This window comes from Sinocyclocheilus anshuiensis, unplaced genomic scaffold (genome assembly GCF_001515605.1).
Source record: "Sinocyclocheilus anshuiensis isolate Anshui unplaced genomic scaffold, SAMN03320099.WGS_v1.1 scaffold810, whole genome shotgun sequence".
NCBI classification, from domain to species: Eukaryota; Metazoa; Chordata; class Actinopteri; order Cypriniformes; family Cyprinidae; genus Sinocyclocheilus; species Sinocyclocheilus anshuiensis.
In genome coordinates, this window is record NW_015542409.1 from 501,889 (window position 1) to 508,344 (window position 6,456).

Below are 6,456 nucleotides of genomic sequence, written 5' to 3' on the forward strand. Positions count from 1 at the left end.
CACCGGCCCTCCAGGACCGAGTTTGGACAGCCCTGTTCTAATGTATCATCATATACAGTGTATCTTAGGCATTTTCACTTAACACTAATGTATTCCCTTCAGTCTTTTGTGATTTATGGTACATAAAGAGGACTTATTGTATACCAGCATTTAAGACATTCCTTTTCTGTGTTAATCGTCTATGGTTGCTGATTTACTCTTATAGTAGAGCTTCTATTGGTATTAAAACTGGGTCTGTCCACAAGCATATCAACTATAACCTGATAGATTTATGAAAATCATGTTGTTGTGTGTTTTGATCCATCAGTTGAAAGGAGTCGATCTGTTTGCAGCTGATTGTAAAATGGATCTAGTACGTAGATAAGACCTGTCTACACTGTGCAATAGAAAACTGCCTTAGAAAATGTCAAATGTGCCAAAAAAGGCAAAATTAGCCTCTAGCCTGTGCTTCCAACAGTCTGCTTTTAATACTCTCTCCCAATGTTAATTTATACCTCAGGGGAAAAGCTGTTTACATATTTAGCCTGTGTTGTACTCTTAATCTTACTGCTTAATAAAGAATTTAATGGAGAGCCCTGTGTCCTACAGTGAATGCCGATAAATTGGACAACTTTTTTTTAACCTAAAAATGTTTATGCACATTTTCCAAATCTTTACTATCATTACTATCATGCTTTTTGCATTTATTTCTAATATAAAATAACATGGTTATTTAGCAAATCTCAGCTTTTTGTCATTCATGCTACTATATTTTTTAGATGTTCAGTAAAATATATATTAGCCTCATGAAATGTTGCAGTTAGCAGCTGTTTAAATCAGTTTACATTAATTGTAAACTGAATCTTAAACAACTATGATGTGGTTTCAACCTTATCAGCCTCATATTACCTCATGTCACCTTACTGTGAGAGATGACAGCGTCGCGGACAATTAACAAAGTAACCAGTAGAGGGCGCCAAATCCCAATGGCGCTGTTGACAATCTCTTCATCGGCCTGTTGAGTCTCAACTGTCAGTCTAGTAGTTACAGGTCTGATTGTTGTCATGAAGTCTAAAGGGTCTAAATCAGTCAAAATGCACATATGACGCCCACATTGTTAATAAATGTACAAACAGTATCATACATTGTACTCAAAGCAATGACACACTATATGAAATGTTAAATATAGATCAGAAAGCACCGAACAGGACGACGCCAAATAGGCTAGTGTGCGCAGGCAGGTAGTCGGATTACACCTCTGAGAAACCATGCACGAGCTCATCATGTACGGTCTCTACTGAACAATAAATTCTAAATTTAACGTCTTGTTCTGACTCTCATTCACAATGCCGCTCTTTATCAATCGAGACCAGATTTTTGCACATCAAGTCCATCTTCTAGAGCATAAACTATGGATGAGTTTCCTCTTATATTGTCTGAATGTCAAAGAACAGGTGGGCTGGTAAATAACGTAATCTGTTTGTGTCGCTTTGATTGCATTTGATTTACAGACTACTGTCGTTATGATTTATTGCTATAATTATTTGTTTGAGCCGATAATAATTGTAGAAATTGCTATAGCCTATCCTTATAATATAATATAGCGTAATATAATATAATATAATATAATTAATATAATAAGTTACTAGACCTCTAGGCCTATGACCTCCATATTCGTTTTGTTTTTGTGTGAAGCCACCCACAAAAAGTAATGTTATTATGCAGTAGAGTACTTTGGTGATATTATGATATTCTTTGGCGTGCATTTGAATACTATGTGAATACCTTGGTATATGAATAGGGTAATTATTCAGTACCATGGTCTATAGGCCTATATCAAAATACTATAGTATTATCATCCCATACCATTAGTGTTCCATGGTATATCCGCTATAATTGTTCTTAAGGGATGGCTGTGTCTCAAAATCTATAGTGAGCTGCTGACCTAGGATAGACAGCCTTTTGTGTTTTGTAGGCTCATTTGAATGACCTATGATGCCCAGATGTGTTGTGTAGGTAGGCAACTCACTATGATTTTAAGCCACAGTTGTGTCAGGTATGCTAGGCTAGAGGATAGAGTATGACTGATGATCCGTTGAATTTTGTCATTTATTTTACTTGTATCCTTTTTATTTTAAAAATACGTTGTACTATTACATCTATTTTGTATAGTTATATACTTAAATGTAACAATAAGGCCCTCTCTTTCTTTCTCCTTTCAGAGTAAAGAGGAGCGTATTTTGGAGTTGGAAACAGAGAACGCTCTCCTTCATTTGAGACTCGCTGAGGTATGGATGATGCAAATTCTGTGTGAAATGCATCAAACTCCTCTAATGGGGTTCGACCCTCCGCCGCAGTTAAGAGTTTGACCTGCCAGATGGTTTCACTGCAAGATGAGTGGCTTGCAGACAGGCGTCAGGTGCTCGCCAGTCTCACCTAATTTACTCACGTGCTTAATATCTGTATGAAGTACAGACCAGAAATATACCTTTGGTTGGAGATCCACGTACAAAAATATTATGAAAATATTATGATAATATTTGAAGTAGATATGAGTGCAATCCAAATACCATGGTGTATAAATATGATAATCATTTTGTATTATGATAAATGATTGATTTTTTAAAATAAATTAATAATTTTATTCTGTTAGATGCATTAAATCAATAAAAAATGAGTCAACATGTTTGTTACAAAATATTTCTGTTTCTAATAAATGCTGCTCTTCTGAGCTTTATGTTCAACAAAGACTCCCTGAGAAATATTAAAACTGTTTTCAAAATTAATAATAATAATAAATACATTTTCTTAAGCACCAAATCAGCATATTAAAATACTTTTTAAGGATTATGTGACACTGGAGGCTGAAGTAATGGCTGCTGAAAATTCAGCTTTCCCATCACAAGAATAAAATAGATTTTTAAATATATATTAAAATAGAAAAAGTCCTTTTAATTTGTAATAATGTTTCACAATATTTTTGATAAAATAAATACAGCCTTTAAAATTAATTTAAAAAAATCTTAGACTCCAGACTTTTTAATGGTAGTGTGTATCAAAATACCATAGAATTACCATCTCCACAATGTTTTTTGTAAGGTTTAAAAAAACGATGTAAATGCTCTGATCAGTTTGTATTTGTTCCCCATTGACCTTTCCTTAACCTTTTCAAGTGTCTAGGTAAACTCCGCCATGAGAGGAAGGAGGAAATCCATGTCCAGAGACAGAAACATCAGCAGCAGAGGAAGGTGCAGAAGTCCACACACGCAGCTCTCTCCAAACTTCTGTCTGAAGTTCAGGTGATGGCAAAAACACTGCTTTGATGGCAAAAAAAACATTGCATTTCAATGCTGCTCATTTCATCATCATGTGCTCCGTGTTGCTCTCAGATGCTGAAACAGGACTTGAGGGATGTTTTTACCATCTACGTGGGGTTTGCTAAAGAGCTGGAGGAACAAAGCAAGCAGCTGTTTGAATGTGTGGGCACTGCCAGAAATGCTATTCAGGATTTCCGAAGTGATGACCTTCAGAGTGAGTGTGAACTCAAATACCAGTATATCAGTTCATCTGTATTGTCTATGAATATTTGTGTCTCCAAATACACTTAATGAATCTCATTCATTAATTACGTGCACATACACTTCAACTCCGAACCTCAACTCTGAACCTCCATCTCCTCTTTATTTAATCTTCTGCTCTCATTCCCTTCATTCTTCCCCATCTGTCTCTTCCTTCATCTGTCTCCTTCTCTATCACGAAAGCAGCCGTGTTGTGACAGTAGGTATGTGGTGCAGTGTTCAGAGATTATCCACACTTCCCCACCCCCAGCCTCTCCTCCAGGAAAAGCTTCTGTCAGCAGGGACAGTGAGGTTATGTGTCCTGTGTGTCACCTGCACACCATGGTGACAACCCTCCCGCAGGGCCTGTGGATCTTATCCCTTGTGTCACTGTGTCTCAAAGTGCAAATGAAAAAATCTTCCTGACAAAAAGCTTTTAAGCATACATTCAAAGATTACAGTACATGGTGATGTTTGTTTGTGTTTTTCCACTGTCGTTATATAAGTTTGGCTTTTGATATTGTATTGATCACTACCATTATTGTTTCCAGTGATGTTTGGTGGAATTAATTTAATATTAATTTCTTTGCATTTAGATGTTGACACACATTTACTTCACGTGGCACTATCAACTATCAACAATTAAAAAAGTATGTAAACCTAGAATTTATTAAACCAGTCACAGTTTAGTTATTGTAAACATTCAAAAATAATAAGTGCAAACAAAGATTTATTAACCAGAATCTTTTGCGTATCTTGTTTGTTACTACTAAATGTTGGGCTGTTATTAAATATAGTCACCTTTTTTCTGACCATTAGTCATCCAGTGGTCACAGAGATATAGGTAACCTTCAATTTAGTGTTCTAAGCGGTCACTAGAACTGAGTTGCATAAAGATAATTTAGTGTTCATTTTGTGTCAAAAAGTGTGTAAATTTTGACATCCAAACTTGTGAGTTGTTTAGTTTGTAATTAGTCTGTACGTTTGCACCAGTTTGTCCCTTTCATGCCTACTTGTGGACGATTGCAGACATAATTGCATTGACGTGAAGGGACATTTGACCTGTATTTTGCCATTTCCCCCTCACATTCACATCATGCTTTAGGATCCTAAAAGATAACGAGCTGAAAACACTTGTTTATTTGGTGTACTGTAGCTATTGGACAGTGTTACTGTAGAAAAAAAATAAGTGATTTACACAATGTTTCATATTGTAAAATGTGGCTTGTTTTGGCTCTGTCAAGTATTTTCTCATTCAGTTTTTTCTTTGGCTTCCGACGACATTGCTCAATCACTTTTTTTCTATAGTCAAATCATTCAACTTTCTGACTGCAGTGTCACATGGATTAGTGGTTTCTATATGTTAACACAATTGATCCTGCATTGCTTTGCGCATTCATATGTTAATGTACACAAATAGATAGTTGTGAAGATTTTTTTTCCCCGTTTTGTTTTCTGCAGAGCTCCGGGTTCAGGTGACCGCACTTGAACGCTCTTTACAGGAAGAGAAGGAGAGGTGCAGAGAGGAGCGGGCGAGGAGGAGGCTGCTCCACAACACCCTGGTTGTATGTGGTTCTCTGATTTGATTTACTGTTCTTAATGTATCTATAGATTTAACATTTTGCCATTTATTAGGGAGTACATTGGATATGACATTATGTTATCACCTGCTGTGGTGGCTAATGTTTTTGAACCCTGAATATTTCAGTTATGAATATTTAAAGTAGTTTAGACCAGTTTCCTTAAAAATGACTGTGTAAGCATTCAGGATGATTCAGTTATACTAAAAATAAAACACATTTCTCTCTGTAGGAGCTGAGGGGGAATATCAGAGTTCACTGCAGGGTGCGTCCAATTCTACACTTTGATCACATCCCAGGATCACCCACAACCAATGGGTAATGTAATCTAAATACATATTTAATGAATAGTGGTAGATTAATGCATATTAAATTAATAAAAACAAAATTGAAATTCAATCTAATTTAGTAAATTAATAATAAACTGTGATTGAATTTAAATGAAAATATTTCATACAGAAACCACATGCTTTGGGAATGCGGTATGTCTTGTAGGTGTACTAAATCTAATTTTCCTTTTTAAGATCTTCATCATGTGAAGCAGTAGTGCAGGCGATCAATGATGTGAGTGAACTGATTGTTTGTAGTGTTTATGAGATCTATAAAATTGTAATGGCCTAGTATTACAGCCTACACTCTCTGACCACCCTTGTTTTGCAGGACTCTATTTTTGTGAACGGCGCCAAAACCTCAAGTCCTGTAATGAACAAAATATTTGAGTTTGAGAGGTATTTAGACACTGCATTTAGACACATGTGTGGGTTGCATTTACTGTAAGTTTACAATCAGCATTTATTTTTTGTTTGACCTTTTTCATTGTACTTTGAGCTTTTGCTGCATGCACACATGACTGTCACGGGTTTGCATGTGTTTGACTTGACGTGTGTGTGTGTGTGTGTGTGTGTGTGTCAGGTTGGTGCGGAGCTCTGCAGAGGTAATGCAGCTGATCAATTGTGTGTTAAAACTAAGATCTCACAGTCCCACCCTGGTGCACATGGACTCCTCCAGATCTCATTTCATCGTCACTCTCACAGTCACCTCCAAAAGCCCAGATGCACTGGCTCTAGGTATGATATACAGTGTTTCTTCAAGAGTGCCCCAACTCAGGTTTTGAAGCTGTAATGTTCGCTCAAGCCATACGCTGCTATCTGCAGCACACGCGGTTATGGCTGTTAAGTGAGGCCGAGCGTATTATCTGAAGACGCACACACAAACAATCATTCAAACAGCTCCATTTTCTCACACACCCACTGGATTAGTTATCTTCACATACACACACACACACACACACACACACACACACACACACACACACACACACACACACACACACACACACA

General features: G+C 36.7%; 1 pseudogene; it reads left to right on the forward strand.

Moving 5' to 3' along the window:
- Positions 1 to 1,003: 1,003 nt before the first annotated feature.
- The window catches only part of LOC107693207 (uncharacterized), an 8,506-nt pseudogene continuing 3,053 nt past the window's right edge, over positions 1,004 to 6,456 (forward strand).